This window comes from Musca autumnalis, unplaced genomic scaffold, assembly GCF_047663935.1.
Source record: "Musca autumnalis isolate F117 unplaced genomic scaffold, ASM4766393v1 scaffold_5, whole genome shotgun sequence".
Lineage (NCBI taxonomy): Eukaryota > Metazoa > Arthropoda > Insecta > Diptera > Muscidae > Musca > Musca autumnalis.
Genome location: NW_027412088.1, coordinates 6,298,968 through 6,321,740, shown reverse-complemented (window position 1 = coordinate 6,321,740; position 22,773 = coordinate 6,298,968). Strand labels below are relative to the sequence as shown.

General features: G+C 35.0%; 1 protein-coding gene across 4 annotated transcripts in view; it reads right to left on the bottom strand.

Moving 5' to 3' along the window:
• Nucleotides 1-22,207, bottom strand: part of Drl-2 (tyrosine-protein kinase derailed 2) — a 205,591-nt gene extending 183,384 nt beyond the window's left edge. For 2 of the 4 annotated variants that reach the window (XM_073992140.1, XM_073992142.1), the window contains exons 1-2: nt 21,795-22,207; nt 20,557-21,219 (exon numbers count right to left, since the gene is read on the bottom strand). The gene's annotated coding sequence lies outside the window, so the exon portion shown is untranslated. The remainder of the gene's footprint in view (nt 1-20,556; nt 21,220-21,794) is intronic. The other 2 variants (XM_073992141.1, XM_073992143.1) reach the window with 1 other exon arrangement.
• Between the last annotated feature and the right edge of the window lie 566 nt (nt 22,208-22,773).

The following is a 22,773-nucleotide window of genomic DNA, read 5'->3' as shown; positions in this document are numbered from 1 at the left end:
TGTTTGCTCCCAAACATATATTTGTTTGGACCAAAACATACATTTATTTGCACCCAAACATATATTTGGTTGCACTCAAACATATATTTGTTTGCAGGACCCAAACATATGCTATGTTAGGGACTGTTGCAAACATAAATATTTTTGCTGCAAAATATGTTTGGGACCTTTTTTTCCTTGTACATCAAAAAATCCAATGGACTATTCTTAAAAGGATATATAATCCCGAACACCATTCCGTTTTGTAGGTTAACGCTCAGTACATAATTTAAATATAACTAATTTCAGAGGTCTGACATTTTCGGCGATTATTAATCAGAGATTCTGGCATACGTTTTCACATTTGTTTCCTAAGCCTTATAGCTATAGAAGGAACATACACTACAATAAGATCAAAACTGTTCTACACCCAAATGCTGTGTTTAGTCAGTTAAAGCAAACTCCGTTTCGGACAATTTTCAGACCATTTGTCTGTCTGACAAACACACGAAGGATCAAAAGTTGACATCGGAGGATCGGTTACATCACCCAACACCTTCTTATTCGTCCCCACTAAAATTCAAACTGTTTTGATTAAGTACATTTTTAGATTGTTGGTGGATGTATTAAAATGTTTACCTCTTGGTATTGGTTGGTCCAAACCTTCGATCTCCCAATTAATATCATGTTCGCATTTTCCTGATTTGGATTTTTTTCAGGAGGTATACTTTATCTCCACTATAAGGATAATAATAAGTTGTGAAACAGCCGATAGGCTAAGTAGGGTATACACAATTTGGTACGTCAAAAATGTTCTGCATCGAAATAATGGTCTTAGACACCACGCATGTCTGGAAGAAATCCGTTTCAGACAATTTGGGGTCGATTTGGGATCGGATCAACCAATTCGGTTGAGTTCGAAGATGGGCTACTACAGTCCACTGCTTCCGGTAACACATCCATAAAAGTTCAACAGTTGTCGCTAAAATGGGGTGCACGACAACATCCTAACAAATCAACCGATTTGGTTTCTCGTAAACTGTATCGGTCCACTTCTTCGTCCCACACGAAATTTGAGAAATTTTTGCACAAGTGCAATTCAAGGTTTTGAAATATATTTGACATATTGCCCTATAACAACGCTACAATTTCTTCGGGAGCAGAAACATACTTCCTGACATTATGGTCCGAAAACTCTAATAACCCTACAGGCACCAACTTAAATGACTAATAAGTAAGATTACTTATGAAATGAGTACCCGATTTGGCCGGAACGTTGCATTTCTTTTAAACGTCTATCAAGTTCTTGGAAGATCCCTATAGGACAATACCTTCGGATACAGTGCTCATTAAAGTAAGATTACTTATGAAATAAGTACCCGATTTGCATATCGTAAAATTTCTTTTAAACGTCTATCAAGTTCTTGGAAGACCCCTATAGGACAACACCTTCGGATACCGTGCTCATTAAAGTAAAAAACTTTGCTTAAGCACAGTTTAAGGGCTGTTCCAGTATTCTATTAGCCCATGTGATTCTGATTGCAACGATATAATTTTTCGTGGTTGAATTTTTAATTGGCACGAAGGAATGACTCCCAAAATTGGATCCAGTTTCAGTTGTGCAATTTTTAATAGGGAAGACAGAAATATGGGCTACGAAATGGCCCAATATTTACTTTATTTATTCACCTCTCTTTTATACACCTCTCGCACTAATGTTTTTGTTATATCCCAGCAAAAAAGTTTGGAAGTAGTGCAATGCAGAGTTATGATTTCAATACATCTTTCAATACAGTCCACACGGAGTTGTGAAAATGCACTGCGCTCGATACATTTTGGAAGCACTCGCTTAAAGATCCCTAGCCAAGCAATCCAATTTTTTGATCCCTACAGTCGCAGTCTTTTTTTTCTGAACACAAGAAAGAGTGTTAAAATTCTAAGAATTTGTTTTATAAAAAATAAAGAAATACAAACTTAAGTTATGAACAGACGCAAATTATTTTTGAAGTGGAGTTGGAGTATTTTGGAAATCTGGACTGAAGTTTGCTGGGATTCTTTTTACACTATGTTGATAAGTTCTGTAAGTGGAAATCTATGTTCAATTTTTTGTAATACCTTTTCCACAAACGCCTAAGATTTAGGCTTAGAAGTTATTATAGGAATCCGTTCTTAGCACATTTTGTTTCACCGCTCTTGTTATTGTTATTTTCAGTAACTGGGTGAGGGTATATCTCTGTCGGCTGATACTTTTCTGATGAGTGGTACTTTTCAACTTGTCATTCATTGTTTGTTATTACAATTTTTCAGCCGATAAAATTATAAAAAATTTCAAAATTTCACCCAATATTGTTGCTCCTTTAAAACCCTGTCTCTCAAACTCCTTTTGTCCACATTGAAATCTCTAAATCCTACAAATGCTTGCCGATTTTATAATGGCATGTCTGAGGTGTAAGCTTGGTTAACGTATTTTGCTATGTGTGGGAGTGCGTGTGTGTGTGCATTTGAATCATGTTAGGGCAAATGGTCTTTTGTGAAATCTGCTAAAACTTATTGTGGCAGCGTTGACAGTTGGGCTTTGTGTTGGCGTTGGAGCTGGATTTGGTCTTGGTGGTATTGCTACTGGTATCGTTAGTGGTCCTCTATAGCCCAGAGAGCGAGAGAGTGTCAAAGCAGTGATATTGGCAATTGTTTAAAAAAATAAACGATATGTGTGACACAATGGGCCATAAAATTTGATTTACGTTTAGTATTATTAAAATGTTTTGAATGTGGCTGGCTAGGTGTGTACGAGTGCGGGAGTGCTTGTGTATGTGTGTTTGTGCTGGCTTTCAACTCACTATACAATGCATTTAAACGAGAGTTATAAATTTTGATTTTACTTTGGCATATTTTCCTTTTGTTGCTGTTGTTGCCTAATGCTTTGTTTTTGGTTTTTCCATTGCCATATTGCAGAGTGAGTGGCGGCGGTACCTAGCAACTGTCATCAGCAGCTCATTTGAATTTTTTCTAGTAAAAGCTAAAAAAATATTGAAAAGGTTTTCCTCTCCTCCCCTCCACCACCAACCGAAGTGGGTAACAAGCCCATCCGTGCGATACTTATCAAATGGTATGAATCTATGACATTATGATAAAAAACCAATTCAGAGTCGAACTTGGTGACAGTTATGAGTCATTTGACCACTTTTAGAATGCGATGGCGAGGGCAGGGAGCAGGATGTGATTGCCAATGGTCCTTTTTAATGGGCCTTGTGCAATGTATTTATGTTTTCTTTTTCAAGGGCTTTTAAAATTTATTAATTCATTGTTTTGTTGTAGATTGCAATGAATTAACGGATGAATGACTAAATGGAGGGCTACACAAGGACACCCAAACTTAGTTTCATTTGCTTTATGGCCCACTAAAAATATAAAATATCCTATTATGAATGCGCTTGTTTGTTGTTGTTATTTAGAAAGCGAGTTTTCTTCCATTCAATACGAGTTCAGTGTTACGGTGGAAATAGTAAGTCTGTCCGGTTGGTTGGCTGCCTTAGTCTGCCATTTGGCCACAACCACACTGTGGAGTGGGAAATTTGTTTTTATGGCAATGCTAAAAAATACCAAATGCCGGGTCACAGTCCTTACATAAAAACTACGTCGAGCGACAGACAGACTGTATGTTAAGAATGTGTGGAATTGCTTTTAGCCAAATTAATAGAGACTTCAAAACAAGCGGTACCTCATAAACACATACTCAACCACCCACACACAAGTTAGTCAAGCAAAGTAAAAAAGCTGATAATAAAAAGGCACCCTCTCTCCCTCCTCCAACAATTGGAGAAAAGTGAAACTGCAACGGAGTTTAACAGTTGTCTAACATGCCAGGAAGTGAAAAAGTGGCCGTTGCCGTATGAAATTTTTTGCTATAGTTTTTTTTGTGGGTGAGCAATCTAGCAAATATGTGTGTATGTTGGGGGTGTCCTGCATATTTCGCTGTGTGAACTTAAACATCAGATGTTTACTTTTGTTACTTACTTTAAGGACTAGAGTTGTTGTGTTTTTTATTTTTGTTTCCTATCTCTGTTATTTCGAAGAACCCATAAAAATAAAAACAAACAAAAGACAACGGCGACAAAGAAGGACAGCAACCACCAAAAACAAATGATTTACTAAAGTAACGAACGATTGAATGTTTTTATTGAATGCAGAGAGGGCGAACAACTATGGGTGCCCCCACATCTTTACAACCAAAATTTCCATTAGTCTGTCTTAGCAAATTTTTGGCTCTTTGTGTGTCCGCCTTATGTAAATTACAACAATGATGATGGTGATGACTAAATTCTTTGGAAGTTCTGAAATTCTAACGATATTGTTAACGGCTTTACCCACCCCCCTCGAAAAAGAACTGATTCCTCCCTGTGTCTAGGTCTCTGACTGCTATGTCTGGCAGCTAATAAGGGAGGCGGTCTTGCGTTTATGGTGGCTATTTTCTTGGAAATGTCTTTGAAATTTATGTTCATGAAAGCTAATAAAACCATTAGAATTTATTGACAAATTGCATAGAAAGTTACTTAAAACTTAGTCGAGCATTTAACGACATCCACAATAAAATATCAATTTTGATTTAAAACAGAACAAATTAACAAGTTTTAAAGACTTGTTGTATTTCAAATGGAACTCTGTTGTGAAATCAAAAGGGGAGTGTGATTGATTAGCTGTGTTCATAGATTGCGAGAAATAAATTTTAATTAAAAGCCATAATATTTAAATAAAATATATATTGTTATACATATATGTCATAAATTAGTCAATGTGTATGTATTGGTGTGATGACTTTTTTACAACATTATATTTTGATTAATTTTTATTCAAGATTAGTAAATGTAAATGATTTTTTAACCATTTTGTTTGTGAACATCTTGTGCACAGGGAGTCAAGTGCACACGCAATTTTTTCACCTTGTATTAGGATGGTAACCTTTATGAAACCTCGTTTCCCTGTATCATATTTATATAAGATTGCTTAAGATTACGTAAAATCTTACATAGAAGGTGATTTGATTCCTAACACAAGCATTATTTAAAAAATAAAAAATATCATGTCAAAGTAGTCTGTGACGGTGAATATCGACGTCGTATGAACCACGAGTTGTATCTGCTATACAACGGCATCAGTATAAATAAACGTATTGATATGCCACGATTGCGTTGGCTAGGCCATATCATAAGAATGAGCGAAGATGAACCCGCTAAAAAGGCGTAAAAATTCGGGCCACATGGCGGTGCATAGATGGCGCAAACAAGTGGATGAAGACATGACAAGTCGCGGTATTCCAGAAAGCGAAGCACTAAACAGAGGGAGTTGGAAATCTTTTCTTAGTTCGGCTTATGGAACAATTGTTCTGTAATGGTTTATCAATATTTGAATAGAATTTATGTACTTTTTTTAGTTATTAACAAAGTTTATTCATTCGTGCTGCAGGAAACATGTTTGATAAAAAAGGTCATCACCCTAGTATAAATGTATGTGTGTTGAAAAATCTAAAGCCTAACTACTATGCAAAACTACCTACATAAAAAATCAATTGGTTCTATAAGCCCAAGTCTATACAATCATGGAAACATAGTCGAATACATCTCTAATGTCCCATTTATTTATCTTCCAGACTGACTTTTAATTTCATACGGCTTGTGGGCTTTGTGTCCCCCCGTCAGGGAACGTTCCCCTTGGAAGTAGATTGTGCGATAGTCGATTTGTGAGATTTTGGCTCAACAATTTTGGTGTATTTGAACTTGTCCACCTCATCCCGTTCATGCACTGTTTGTAGCATTCTTGACAATCTTGCTGAGGATGAACTGTGCATTTTGATACAGAGTATTTCTAATGTCGGAAGGAGTTCTTGTATGTTGTGAACCAGAATTGTTTCCAGAGCTCATTACACTTAAGTTAACACTTAACTGACTACCTACAAACTCCTGGTTGGGGTCAAAGGGTTGCTGGACTGTAACAGAGGATTTACATATGTATTGGAAATTGCTTGTTCCCAGGAGTGAGCTGTAAGATGATAGATTACCGCATGCAGTGAAAGTCTCGGAAGAGAGTTGTGCTAATTTTCTAATATCAATGAGAGAACCTACATTCATATCAGCACGATTATATGGAACCTGCTTTTTGCCTAAGCCCGATCGTCAGCGTAACTATGACAACACTTACAGAGAAGTAGTAGATGACTAAAATACTCAAGAAATGGAAAGAAATTGACATCAGAACATTCAGTGTTCAAGGCGGGTATGCATTAGGGCTATGACTTTTCGACATCCTGTAGGGCGGATGAATGAACTTTTGCATATTACCCACTAATTATTTTGAAAAAAATGTATGAAATGAAAATAATATCAAAAATTATTTCTGCTGCACGATTGAATAATACTAATAATTGAATAATACTGATAACTAAAATAACGTTAATTCCATTCAAATATTGAAAAAGGTCATGCACGAACCACTTTGAAACATTTTATTTATTTATTATTATTTTTTTTTTTTTTTTGAAAATTTATATTTTTGAGAAAAGCGTTAACTACATTTTTATGATTCTCAGAATTAAAGAAAATTAACGAGAAACAAATTTTATATCAGTTTGGTTATCTCACGTGGCTCTATAGTTTATTTTCAATTATATATCTGCTACATGGACTTCTAAAAATGCCCATAATTCTGATATATTCAAATTTTCAAATAAATTTGTGCATGAGTTTTTTCACCGAATCACCTTATTATTAAAATTGTATGTAATTTTATGTAGAAACTTATCACTCTATGATACAGGGTTATGAGGTTCTAAAAAAGTAGTAACCCTAGTGGGTATACCATTTCACCACGATGACACTCAGAAATAACCCACTGAATAAAAACACTCGATCCGTGCCCTGCACAGTGGTCCCACTTGTATGGAAAACAGTGCCACAAATAGTTCTAATCGAGCTGCCGCCTCCAAATTTTAACAACCAAACAAACATAGAAAACCATTTTTAGTGGATGTAGGTCCATATTTGGGTATAGCTCCCATAGAATGATACCGCCCGATTTTTGATATTTTGAAGATTTTGGCCAAATTTACCAACCGATTTGGATGTTATTTTGCATTTTGAGTTCTGAGTGAACCAAATACCTCCATGCAAAAAATGGTCAATATAGGTTTACGTTTAGGTGTAGCCCCCCGATTTTCGAAATTTTGTCCACATTTTCCAACCGATTTGGCTGTAATTTTGCATTTTGAGTTCTGAGGTAGCAAAATACCTCCTTGCAAAAAATGTTCAGTATAGTTCCATGTTTCCATATAACTTTTTAATGGCGTGGTATAAGAGGAATAACTCAGCGGGTGGCAGATGGGGCAGCTGGACTTTTTTAATCGTAAACTAGATACTATCCCCTGCATTTTTAAGCAAAATCGAGACTCACAAATGCTCACAACATTAGTAAGACTCAACATAAATTAATAGTAATTATATTAAAAACAGCAGGAAAAGTCATTTATAAAGAAATTATTTTTAATGAAGTTAGAAAACGAATTATGAATTTGTTTTTTCGTTAAAACATTGTCAATGCCATCACCTCTAACTTTCATTTTGAAAATTGCACATTTACCTCTCCAATTTTTTATAATTTTACTCACAACCTACGAATGCTTTGCGGATGTATTTTTCGTTTTTAAGGCCCAACATACAAAACACAATATCTTTGACTTAACTTGGCATATAACCGCTGTAAATTTACAAAAATATTGCTGGACGTTAAAAATTTGATATATTTAGAGAAAATTTATTTCAATCGCAATCAAATTTGTGGCCACCAATCCACGGGCGGAACCACTGTGACCTGGCGTCGAGTGTGCTCTTTGACGTTCTCACTATTTTAGGATTGGTTGTTATGGAAGTAATGTTTCTAAGATCCAACAATATTTCTATTTTTTTAATAGAAAGACTGTTCCGTTTCGGTAATGTTATCCAGAAGGAGAATACAGCCTTACTCTTCTTTTGCTGTCAAACGTTTTTGTACGAAATATCCACCAAAGGAAGATTTAAATTTTTTTTTGAAAAAAATATGGTTTGAGAGCGACTGAAGGTCTGAATTCGTCTTTTGTATCACCTTCCTAATTTCGCCTAGAACATGCCCAGCAAAAATACTCATTACAAATTGACCTACTTTCTGATTATCTTAACAAGGGCATGTCATAGGCAATCAGTACTTCTTTTTTGGCCAATAAAAGTAGATAAATAGGTAGTTAAATAAGTAGTTACAACTTGAAGTAACCAGAGAGTAACTACTTATTTATCTACTTTTTATTGGCCAAAAAAAAATAAGTACTGATTTCACATGGCATGCCCCTGTTAAAATAATCAGAAAGTAGGTCAATTTGTAATGAGTATTTTTGCTGGGTGGTGTAAGAAAGAAGGTGATACAGTAATATCATCAGATGTCCTCATTCGCTGTCAAAAGATTTTTGGTCAGTTTCACTAAGACGATTCAAATGCGAATTTTTTCGAACTTCAACCAAACATTTCCCACAACATATGGCTATTTGTTCCATTTCAAAATAAATACCAAATATTTTTTTTAACACAAGAATATAAGTGTACAACGTTTAATTTTTAAATGTGTTGCATAAGTATTGTTATTTTATTTGTTATTGGTGGTTTCCTTGGCCTAGAAGCAGGGTTTAAAATGCTAACGACATATTAGCAAAAGCACCGAATATTTGCAGCTTTGCCTGCTAAAATTTCTCCGAAATATGTTTAGCAGCAATGAACATCGGCAACATGTAGCAACAAATTTCACAAAAATATTGCTAGCGATGCTGATGCTATTTGATATTGTTGCTATAATAAAATAGCATCGCCCATGCATACTCATATTTTGCAGCACACATGATCAACACATATCAGAAAAGAAAATAAGCAACAAAGTTTCAACGATTTAGCCAGGTTTTCAGCAAATAATTGTTTTTGAGATCAGGGTTACCAGTGTAATGCATTAAAAATCAAGATATAATTAATTCCACTTTTTCGTTAACAGGACATGTGAATTTTTGGTGAAGCCGTTCAAAATATATTTTTTTTAATTTTGAACAATAATAATTAGTATTCTTTAGGTTCTACCATATGATGGAGGCATTTTGACATTAAATGACTCCTTTTTTATTACTGCGTTGGCAACTCTAATCACAAAACCACCCTCGGTTGCTAATTCCCTGCGACGAATTAGCGTGGTTGTCGATTATGCCTAACGAAAAAAAGATTAGGTGTAAAAAATGAAATAAGCAAAAATGCACAAAAAAATTTTGCGTTCGGTTGCTTATTCAGTCGTGTGTGTCAAACTTTTTGATTTCAGAGTGAATGTGATCAAGAAAACTCTTAGAGAAGTTCGCATTAAAATTGGGCATTTGATAGAAAAAGCCTCCCATTATTATTTAATCATTTTATGAGTATAAGCTCGAGATCTTTTAACGAAGGTGGATTTGAAATGTAAAAGTCATTAGTGCTTTATGTGGGCATGCTTTTAGTTTTGTTCTTTACTTTTTCTATAAAATTATTCCTAAGACAAAATAATCTTACATTACTAGAAAAGCATTGGCTTTGAGAATTGAACTCTCGTCAAAGTAAAATAACGCTACTGTTCTTGTTGCTTTTAGGACTTTATTAAATATTTTAATTCACTTTCTGAACATAGGCTCTCTGTTTCCAATAAACTGCCATTAATTGTATTATCCATACTGGCATTGAATTAATGCAATTGCATAGCCGGATTGATATTATCGAAATAATTTTAAAGATTTACATAATTTATAAACAACATAATAAATAAAAAACAATTCAACTCTCTTTAACAAGTATAATTGGCATACGTATGTACATTGGGGTTATAACTTGTTTGCATTTTTTGCTAATATCAAAAATATTACCACATGATTTGGAAATGCATTCTCACTTTTCCTCTATCGTTAACAAATTTCCCTCACCATTTGCAGAATTGAGCACCAGGACATGGTTATAACCCTAATGTGCATATGTTTTTTGCTGTTGTTTTGTTCAAACGTAAACGTAAATTCGATATAAATTTCTGAAATGTTTGTGCAAATTAAATGAAATGCATTTGGCTCATTAAATATAAACTCGTCATATACAAATTATTTTATTTGAGTCTATTTGCCTCGGAGAATTTAAATTAACTCTTAAATTTGCCCGCAACATGCGAATTACTCCGCAAAAATGGCAAATTGTTACCTGTCCCCACTCACAATTCAATTTAAATGCAAAAAGGCCCGGGCGTCGAAATAAAAATGAAAACAAGCCTGGCTAAAATGTATGCGGAATTTAAAACGTGTATGCACAACGTGTACGCCTGTGTGTGCGTAAGTGACTGACGACTGGGCTCACGAGTGTATGTACTTTTGAACATTTTAATAAAATTTAATTAAAGCATTTTAACATGTCCTTTTTGCGCTACATGAAAGTCGACTACAGCAGTACAACGAATAAACTCCTCTTATTTGATAAGCTCCAAAGGATACGGTTGAAAACACACGACAACCACAAGTAAATGTAGCATTTCCGTTAACACTCACACTCAACAACAACAACAAGCAGGACCAACACTTTTTACCATCCTTATCGTCGTCATCCTTCACCTCATCACCATCATCCTGATCAAGTGAGTTCAGCCGCAACAGCACCAGAAACAAGCCTTAGTAAAGTACGTTTGGCAAGTGAAAAGTGCGAGAGATGAAGGCAAAGAAATTACAAAAAAGTAAAAAAAAAAACAAAAGTAACGACATGAGAAAATATGTAATAAAAAACCGGAACTCTAGTCTTGAAATGAATTTAACAATTTGCATATCTACTCTGATGTTATGAAAGGAAGCTGTTGGACAAAATATATCGCAGTATAAACCATATCCCAATAGGTGCTGGACATCCATCCGACTACTTCACAAGATTGCTAAAACGACCAACGAACGACAAAAGTGTTAGACCATGACATCTCTCTTGGAAAGGAACATCATGTGAATAACCAAAGTGTTGTGTCAAACATAAAATAATTAAGGCACATCCTAAAGAGTGAGAAAGAGAGAGGGGAGGACAACGGATTTAGGGACGTTGTAATAAATTGAAACTGTGGAAAAAACTGATAAAGGTTCATTGTGGAAACAAGTGAGCGTAGAAGGAGGGAATGAGCGGTAAATATCTTGTTGAACAACAATATTTTTCCATGGAATTTATTGAAATCAGGCTCAACGTTGTCTCACAAGGCTTTCACTGAGGTACATATGTACTTTGATAAGGTCTGTTCCTACATTTAACATTTTCACTTATATTTCTTCAGGCCAATACTGGTGCCTATTTCGAGCATAGACATGGAGTTGTTGATTATTCAATATAACCGTTCTATATCGAATGACATGGGTTCAATTATTTCTCTATGAAAATTGAAAATAAGCATTGAGCATTCTGTAACTCATTTTTTGACTTACCGACAAAAATCGGTAAAATTAAAACGTAAAATTATGAATGAAAAATATCAATAAAAGTTGACAACACTGTTGCTATCGGTAGGACTTAGCGACGACTTTATTTTGGTTGGTTACTTATCCCGGTGGAATTAAGTATCCTATTTGGCCGAAAATTTGCACATCGTAAAATGTTTTCTAAACGTACACGGAGTTCCACGAAAGTCTATATCAGAGATGATATTTTGCATTTTTTACCGTGGTGTTAGTGTGGTAATGCTTACAGCGATATTATGTTTATAATGGTCCAAAAACATTAAAAATACTACGGTGACCACCTAAGATGGCTGATTGTTGTTGTATCAGCATGAAACCTACGTAGAAGAATAGGTTTGATGCTGGGTTGCCAGCCGAAACACTATGGTTTCGGGTCAACACGGTACGTAAGAACCCGCTGCCGTGAGTTTGAAGATGACTGGTGGCTACTGTAGCTGATATTGATAAAACCTTTGCACATCGTAATGTTTCTCTTAAACTTAAATCAAATTCGAAGATCGATTATATCGGACAATTTCTTTGGGAACACCACTGACAAGACAAGAGAAGTCCATACTTCAAGTACCCCAAAGCTGTAAAAATTTACTATGACAAACTTAAAAGGCTGGTTGACACGATAATTATCGAATGGAAAGGCTCATTTTGTCTGTCTATTCCTTCAGTTACCTCCTCCCCTAGAGTTCAACATCTTTATTAGGAAATAAAATTTATTACAAAACCTTTGTTTTTATGGGGAACTTGTACAGCCGTTAAGATGAATGTGCCAAATACTTCGATTAGCCTTATATTGTTGTCGGCAACTTCATACTTCCAAAAAGAGGTCACAAAATTCTGAAACACCCTTAAAAACATAATTTTGGAGGAGTCGATATCCTTGGTTGTGTGGCCGGTGTTCGATCTGTCAATAGAGGAAAGTCTCATTTCACACTCTCTCTGTCGGCAAAGCTGAGAGATACATTGCTACTTGTTTTTTTGCCTTTAATGCTTGAAATAATAATTTTAGATCCCACAAGGTATATAAATTCTCGATCATCGTGAAATTGTACACATCGATATAGCCCTTTCTGTCCTTTTATGGATCACTCTATATAGATTCGCGTTTTGCCCCATTTAAAAGCAACGCGCCGATTTAAGATATTTTGAGCGACATATTTGAAGGTATTGGTTGGACCCATTTACCTTTTGAAGTGTTTATAATTTGGGATTTTTGTTTGCAGCGATTGGAAAAGATTTTCACAAAAAACAATCTTAATAGGTCCACGTTTTGGTATAGGCCCCAATAGATTTTCGGTATTTTTAAGTTTGAACCACATCATGCAACCGAAATTGTTGAAATCTGGTTTCAATATAATTTATGGTGGAGTGTATAAAAAAATTACAGCCCGGCCGAACTTAACGCCATTTTTGCTTTTTTAATGTAAACAATTAAAAAAGTATCAGTCGGTTTTGCCGACTCAGTCTGTCTGAATTGAATCTTTCATCAATTGACAATATCGAATAATACCGGCTACGGAGATTTTGTGGCCCTTTTTGGAAGTATGAACATGCCGACAAAAAATCTATATTTGGCTTGAAGCTCATAAGTGTTGCGGAAGACATACTTGAAGGAATGGACCGACAAAATCCATTTTGGAAGTGGATCTTATTTTTTGAAGCAATTTATTTCGATAGATTTTGTGCCCACCAGTCATTTCAGTTGGTCACCGTACAACTTAGAGCTTTTAGACCACTTCCTCCCGATACCTTAAGAAGTATGGACTTGCCCCTGAAAAAGCGTGTACCGTCATAATGGGGGCAATGAATATAAGTTGTTACCGCAAAGATCAAAGCGATTCGAGAGCAGACCTTTAACTACATTTTGCTGGAATTTTTTGGGGATGTACCCGAAGGAGTTGACATATTCGAACCGGATCTATGTCTCGTAGAAATATTACGATGTGCAAAGTATGGACCAAATCGGTTTGTCTTCGAGTGTTGTCGGGGGAGTACCTTACGAAGTGGACCTATATGGCTCACCTTCGGACTTAAAATAAGTTCGACCAAAATATTACGATGACAAAATTTTGCACCGAATCGGCACATCCGTTCGAGAGTTATCGTTCGCTCCAACCAGTACACATGGTGCCATAGGGGATTTTCAGTGGGTATAACCTTAGACAACGTTGGACTTATTATTTCAATGGCAGAATATTATAATTTTCTCATAAAATCTTTCGAAGAAATCGTATGAAGGCTATATACTTCTGTGTGTACATCATATACAGCGTATAGAGTGATACCACACTATGAGGTATATACACTCCCGGTCATCTGACTAGATTTGAACATTTTTCTTTATATACACTCCACGTTCACAATAAGATAGAATATGACACAGACAACCTCGATGGATACAATCGAGTGCTTCGGATGCTGAAAAGATGGAACATGTTCAAAATAATTATGAAAAACGTCAATATTTCTTTTAAGAACCATGATGTTTTGTTCAATAAAATGGTTTTTCCGCGAACAAGTCTGCCGTTTGAAGGTTGGGAAATATGCTCCAGATTTAGAGGAAAATAATCTGATATGAAAACAACCGCTATTTTAATACACTGAGGGAAATTTTAGCATATTCTTCAAACTGAACACACCCTTTGGACTTTGAATTTTATATGCGTTCTTATTTCGCTGTCCGCGACTATTCTCAACAGTGTTATGCTCCAATATAAATAGACCAGGTTATGCTCTCCATAACGGATTTTACGAATTAGTAGTTTTTTAACCTTTGAACGACAGTCTTGTTCACGGAACACCCATTTTATTGAACAAACAATCAAGGTTTTTGTAGAAATTTTTACGTTTTTCATAATTATTTTGAAAATGTTCCATCTTATCAGCATCCGAAGCACTCGATTGTATCCGCCAGTTGTCTGTATCATATTCTATCTTATTGTGAAGAAATATGACATAACTGCGCGACTCCTATTGATATTCCGAGATGTTTCAAATATCTGTCAATTAAAACACTTTAACGCTGTTATTTCGGTGTTCGCGGAATTATTTATAGGTCTTCCTTGATGAAAAATGATTAGAAAGCCCAATCGACTACATCGGCGTTAATATCTCAAAAATTCGCGAAAATAAAATGACTGTTCTATCCTGATGACCAAAAATAAATGCCCATTTTTCATAGTACTATCGGAGAAATGATCAGAAAATCATTTCGCGAAGAGCTAGAAACATAATTTTTTGTGTGTTTGCTATGGTACATTATCGACTTTAGATTTAGGTGTTCTATTCTACTGACGTGGAGTGTATTTAAGGTCTTTTCAGTTGTGTTTAGATTACAGGTCCATACCCAGCAAAATGTTCGATGTCAAAGATGCCATTCAATCATGGGTGCAAGTGACCTGGCATGTCATCTTTTTGGCATCTTCATCGATGAATTTTATATGAGGACCCCCAAAGATGCTATTAAAATTTGGATCCAAAGCATGTCATTTTCACCAATGCTTTGGCATGTCATTTTCACCAACTCCTTGCAATGACATTATCATTACGACGAGAGTTTTAACAACGTTGGTTCGAGTTTCCGACAACATCAAGCCTATTGCAAATAATTAATATTATATATTTAGAAAAAATTTCTATAAATAAAGTCACAAAATGCATCTCTATTGGATCGATGGAATGGGTTCAAATGCTGATGAAAAGATCGGATCTTTCACGACACCCTTTGCATTGGTTCAAATGCTCGGATCTTTCACGACTTCGTTTGAACCAATGCTAAACATGCCATGAAATCACGTCATCGCATGGAACCCCTTCCTTGAAATTTTGCTGGGTACTGTATAGTTTATGAGAGCCCTATATTATGCCAACATTCACAAGAAAAATCACAACGATTATTTACGGAAAATATCCCTGTTATAATAAAAATTTACCAAAAAAGTGCTAAATTTGTTGGCTCATCTGAATAGGTTTGAATCAAATAACATTGAAAAAGGTACTACCTATGCAATTTTGTTTGCTTTAATTTAGTAGAATGAAACATTCCGGTAAAGTTTGACCCACTTTATTAGGTACCTGGGTACAAATCTTACAAGGAACTTTCATATAAAATCATGGTAGAACAAGAAAAGGTAGCAGCAATACCCAGCTGACTGAACTGGGTTGTAGTGTTAGTGTCAAATTCCATACGACATTTTATACATTCATTTCTATTTCGATGTACATTAGGGACATATATTTTTTGAGAAAAAAAAAATATATCATTCGGAAAAAACCATTTCCCAGAAAGACTTCTTCATATAAATGATATGTAACCTCCTCCAAGTTCGAACGATAAGCCGCGCAGTAAATCACCGCTTGTAGAGGCGATACAACGTTTGTTAATATGTGAGGTATTTTGTTAAAATTTAAAAAAAATAAAGCCCTAATAAACATGTGCTTCTTTGATTTCTAAAACAAAACATTGAAACAGCTTCTCTTTTCTATGAATTTCCAGCGACCCCAAACTTTTCTGCAAGAATTGTACTTTCTGCGAGAATTTATGCATTTAGTGGAATGATGTGGAACCATAAAAATTGAAAATGTAACGAATTCTCATTCATGTTTTCCAAAATATTCAACCAAATGTGAAAAATTATTAGTTTTTTAAATTCCAATAATTTATAGACATTTCCTTGTTTTGTTTACAAATACAACTGGCAGTAACGTTACAAACAAAAACAAATTCCTTTGTGGTTGTTGTTCGAGTTGTATTTATTGTAGTATTAACTTTACCTTGTATTTGTTCTACCATGATATAAAATGAAGAAATATTTCAACAAAAAGATTTAATAATCCTGCTTTAAATGACTTTTTGATTTCGTAATGCCAATTTTTAAGATTCGAAAATTGTTTGACAGCATGTACCAAGTGTTAGCCATAATATTTGGATCGATAAACTACAAGGGTCATTGAAAATTTTTTGGTATTTTTGCTCAAGTTTTATTATTTCACTATTCTGGCAGAATAAATTTGATCGTTATCATGCTCAGAACTCCACTACAGTTGACCACATGTATCATAAATATTCGAGAATTGGTCTGGCCGTGGGCCTCTTCGACGACAAATAGCTTAGAAAATGTTAAATAAAATTTAAGGGGTCGATTATGGATAGCAACACAACTCCAGTTGCGTTGCTCACAGCAAATTTAGTAAATGAATTTTTTATTTCCGCATTAAAATTTATACTTTTTTACAATTAAATTAATAACTGAAGGTTCAAAACTCGAAGCCGCTCACTTGAATAGAACCCCCCTGCAAAATTTTATTCAACCTCCATTTTTTCCGAACTATACAAGATATGAAGTTTTTAACTTTTATTATATTTTGCGTCATGTGTTTGGAGTAAACTTAGTCATTCATTTGCATTGAAATCCAATTTATATAAGAATTATACAAGAAATACTAAATTAAGTAAAAAATTAGAGTAAAAAATTTGGCTCATTTGAATAGAACCCCCCTTTAAAACTAGGGAATACAGAAAGATTGTGTTAGAATAGCGATGCATATTCACTCTATATTGAAAACGAAGTACTTTCAGTACTATTGAGTAAAAGGATATCCATCCTGATTAAGGATACATCCGTATATCCTGCTTTGGCAAGGACACTTTAAATAATCAGGTGTAATGCCTAACAAACCTTGCTTATTTTTGTCAACAAGTTTATTTTTGGAAGCGTACTGTCTCCTAGAGTCGTATATTTTACGCATAAGTCATTCCCATACAGTTTAGAGAATATTTACCACTGTAGAATATGGTGGCCCCTCCAGGATATCCGCATTTCTATTCAAATGTTTAAGTTTCGATGACTCGAAGTGTACAAAAGTTTATAAAATCGTAATGAAATTCCTACTCGGGATATCTGAAAATGTTTCTCAATACTTAAAATGCCTGTTTTAGAACTCCTTTGTAAATTGTCGTGCGCATTTAGGGTAAAAGAAATAAACGCCCAAGTCCTTCATAATTATTAAGGATTCTCCTCATTAAGTAAACAATTGTATAACAATATAACTATTATTTTCGCGTCTACTGAATGGAAGACCATCTTCTAAATTGTTTCTGTAGCGATGAATGAGTTTTTATTGTGTTGGAACGCATTACTAATTATCAAGGACTTGGGCGTCAATTTAGTTCACCCTAAATGCGCACGACAACTTATAAAGGAGTTCTAAAACAGACATTTCCAGTATTGAGAAACATTTTCGGATATCCCAAGGGCAATTTCATTACGATTTTATAAACTTTTGTACACTTCGAGTCATCGAAACTTAAAGATTTGAATAGAAATGCGGATATCCTGGAGGGGCCACCATATTCTACAGTGGTAAATATTCTCTAAACTGTATGGGAATGACTTATGCGTAAAATATACGACTCTAGGAGACAGTACGCTTCCAAAAATAAACTTGTTGACAGAAATAAGCAAGGTTTGTTAGGCATTAAACCTGATTATTTAAAGAATCCTTGCAAAAGCAGGATATACGGATGTATCCTTAATCAGGATGGATATCCTTTTACTGAATAGTACTGAAAGTACTTCGTTTTCAATATAGAGTGAATATGCATCGCTATTCTAACACAATCTTTCTGCATTCCCAAGTTTTAAAGGGGGGTTCTATTCAAATGAGCCAAATTTTCTACTCCAATTTTTGACTTAATTTAGTATTTCTTGTATAATTCTTAAATAAATTGGATTTTAATGCAAATGAATGACTAAGTTTACTCCAAACACATGACGCAAAATATAGTAAAAGTTAAAAACTTCATATCTTGTATAATTCGGAAAAAAATGGAGGTTGAATAAAATTTTGCTGGGGGGTTCTATTCAAGTGAGCGGAAGTGTAGGTACTACAGCAGTATAAAATACTCCTTTGTGTTAAATCTGAGTTACAATTTCCTAGGTTATTTGTCGTCGAAGAGACATTCTTCCAGACCAATTTTCGAAGATTTATGATACATGTGGTCCACTGTGGTGGAGTTCTGAGCATGATAATGCTCAAATTTATTCTGCCAGGATAGTGAAATAATGAAACTTAAGCAAAAATACCAACAATTTTCAATGACCTCTGTAGTTTATCGATCCTAATATTATGGCTAAAACTTGGTATTTGCTTAGAAGGTGTCTCACACTTTTTTTGGTACATTTTTATTATAACAAGCATATTTTCCGAAAATATGGCAACATCGTTGCGATTTGTCTTGAGAATGTTGGCATAATATAGGGCCGAAGAGACCTTAACAATTCCTGCCACGAACTTCTGTATATTTTCCTGTTTTTTTTTTTTTTATAAAAAATACATTTCTCAACTAAATTTTGTACCAAATAAAAAACCGATGTACTTAGTTACAGCCAATTATTTCAAAAAACGAAGTTCAAATCGGAAAAATACACACTAATATGAACTGCAATTCTTCAAGTTTGTGCGTGATGTACAATTTTAGGCTACATAAAGACAACACCATATGTTGCAAAATTCTTACGTGTGTTTAATCTTTCCCCCCGCACTCAGTCGTTGCCCACTACTGCAATAATATGCAATTTCATTTGTTCTTCGAAGATATGAAAAACTGCTTGACATTTTAAATTTATGGAAGCAAAAGTTCTGTGTTACCACTGACAGGATAATCACTTTACAAACATTTTTCTCTGAAACTCATAACTCTTAAAATAAGAAAAAGAAAAAACAAATGTAGAACAAGTGTACAAAATCAATATTTCATTAGAAACATTTTCCTTATGACCAAAAAGAATTACCGTCCATAGTTTATTGTTAGCATTTAATAAAGATTATGAGAATGGAAATATTGTAAAAACCTCAAAGATATTTTTGGCATGCAAAGAACTTTATTTGCCTTGGGACATTTACATTCGATATACTCAGTAGATTATAAACTCTGGATCAAACTGTAAAGTTCCCAAAATTAATATGGCTTTACATTCTAGGAAGCAGCAACAACAACAGCAAACCCCAAGAGCATGACTTTGCACAGTAGTAGAAGACAGATATCATATATTTATCTTCCAATTCCCAATGAATGCCCTGTATTGTTGGCTTTTAATAAAGATTATGTCGGAAAAATTACAAAGATACAATATTGGAATACTGATCAATTGTGGGCCTAAGAAATCCCTTTGTTGTAATCACCATCATCCACATCATCAACCTCATCAATAAGTGTTAAAGCTATAATTTTTCCATGATGTATTTGTATTGACCCCCAGAGTTTGTATTGAAACTCAACACATAACACTCTTGTGTGAGTGTCAATAACATTCTAAGCTAAATTAAGGCTTCTTCCACAAACCCATCACATTTCCCCCTGCAGAGGAGGGGAGAAGATGAAATGTAGGTAAAACCACTATAAAAACAAACTATGACAACAATACATTTTCAATTAATAGACATAACAAACGAAGGTTATTCAGGCCTACACATACTACCGAGGACTTACACTCACACACACACGCACAAATGTTATTGGGTTTCCTTTTGTGTAAAAAGGATTCCATTTCATTATTAATAGCTGTGAGTGGTGGTATCTGTTTGTGGATAGGACTTTAAAGAAAATGAAAAGGAAAAGCTCAAAATGAGAAGAAAAATGAAATACAATGAGGTGTTCAATATACGAGGATAGGAAAGGTACAAGGGCATATTCAATTGACTAAAGGACAAGAGTCTACCACATACCCGTGTTAGAGTACGTGTGTGTGTGCAATGGTGTTAAACACAGAAAAGGTGTCAAATATTGTAAAGGATATGTAATTGAATCTGTGCTAAGTATGTTGGTGTTGGAAAAAAAATCAAAAAGTATTTTCTGCAAACAGAAAACAGGATATGGGGATGCAGCCAGGCAAGCGTATAATCCTAGAACGTAGTATTGTTTGTGGGTTTATTAGTAAACCATGATTGTATGTATGAGTAAGTATGTACGAGATATGTTTTTCAGAATCCTTACTTATCACTTTCTCTACGTTATAAGCAGCTTAATGCGGTCACATTACCTTAGGCCATATGAAAGCAGCAAGACTCTGCTGTAATTATATCCAGTTAGTTAGTTATCAGCTATCTTCTCTGTGCTGGACTCCTTCCTTACACCGCTCACGTTTGCTGAAGGCTATGTAAATTTGATATTTTGTCTCACTTGCCTTTTTTACCGAAGGGACTTTTTCTTAACTTTGCTCCTTTGAAATGAATTTTAATTGATTTTCTTCACAGTTGTGGGACAAGGCAAGCCTTGCGGAAAAACTTATTTCAAGAACGGAACGTTTACTTTTCTACTTTGCTTAATTATAATTCCATGCTTTATTGGTATTCGATTTAGTTGTAATCCTTTTTATCTGTCAGAAAATATACAACACGTATAGACGCGCACACACACTAGGAGCAATGATGAGCCAAACAAAAAGTTCATCAAAGTTTGGGACGTTTTTCTTGTGTTGCTTTTGCACAGCAACCTCAAGGATAACAAGGAATAAACTCGCTTTTTTATGACACTTTAATGAGCTGTTTTTGTTGTTGTTTTAAATAATTTTCCACACTACAGATAAAAGACACTGGTGGGGGCGTTGTCGTTATGTGGGCGGAACACGCGGTAGACAATTTACTAACTTTGGCTTCATTAATAATGTCGTCTTTTTGTTGTTGTTGTTTGTGATAATGTTTTGCTATTTTACAAAAGACGTTGAAACATATTCGCTTTTTTTGCAATACACACTCACACTAATGCAAGTCACAACCAGCCAACCACGTACGAAACAGAGACACTCATGCACCGAGACAGGATGTCATGTAGGGATCAAAAGGGATTTTCACACACGGCAATGAACGACACACGGGATTATAGAAAGGATACATCATTGGATGCTACCTGATAATGATGGGGAATAAAAAACGTGTTCTATAATCAGAGCACCGTAATGATATAGTGATAAATTTGGTAACCGAGGCTGTGGGAAGATACACCCTGTGAATCAACAGAGTAATCAGCAGCACAACGACGCTTCATTGCAAATAATCCAAAACGATATGATGAATTTCAATTTAGTCTTCGAGACACACAGATAAACGTCATACCAGGGAAGGGATGTAGAGGACAAGGGCACACATGAACCATTGACAAACAATGGAACTTTCTTCTCCATTGACCCCAAACGAGTAAAAGGAAATTATAAAATGTTGTCTCTGTAAAGGTACGCCATGGTCGGTCTGGTAATATCCTTCTCTAAAATATCCAACTTACAATGGTGACCTTAGACACTGCTTATGTTCGAAAATATAAAAGACAAGATAGTCTAGTCTAGGCTTGGTTGGCAGTGTTGATGATAGTACCGGAAATTAAAATATCTGCCTTTCACTTTGTTTTGAAAACATCAAAAATGTTTGTTGCAGCAGTGTGAGTGAGTTAAAGCAAAAATTTAAAAGTGGTTTGTTGTTTTTGTGCAGTTATTGTTGTAATAGGCTAAGTTGTTATTGTTTTTGTTTGGTAAAGGAATCTATAGTGAATGAGAGTACAGATACAAGCACGTAACGCGAGCGCGCGCGATAGTTTAGAAGTAAAAATCCGTTAACGGTATAGCCACGAAAGCTTTCGGTATGACTTTTCAGTATCCTCGCCGTTCAACCGTTAGCTTTAAAGGTTCAAGAAAGACTGACACACATCCTAAATGCCATCGTAAAACAGGATATAATGTTTCCATACACACAGGATTTTGATGTTGTTTGGTGTTGTGGAGTAGTGGTAAAAGCAAACCTCCACCGACACACAAATAAGGTCACATGCGCACTGGACACCCTCTCAGTGTTACTCACACTCTCTGAGTCGTGTTGACGCCAGCAAAGTGTTGGTAGCATGAACAGCGCTGCAAAGTATAAACAACTTTTATTGTTTGCATTTTTGGCGTTTTTTGAAAATGTGGAAATTTCTGCTTGATCGGAAAAGAGTAATTTGAAATATTCATATGCATCGCTAAATAACATTTTATTTAACAATAGATAATTAATTTTTAATTATTTTCCTTTCAAGTTGAACTATACGACCTAATAGCTTCCCTTGAAAAATCAACCATTATGCAAAGTTTCACGGGTGGTTAAGTCCGATCATCATTAGTTTTTTAGTGGGTAGACGATGGCTAAACTTGGTAACTACCATTTATACGTAAATCATTTGATAAGGGTATCCAAATTTTGTCATCCAAATTTTTCCAAAATGTTCCAATATA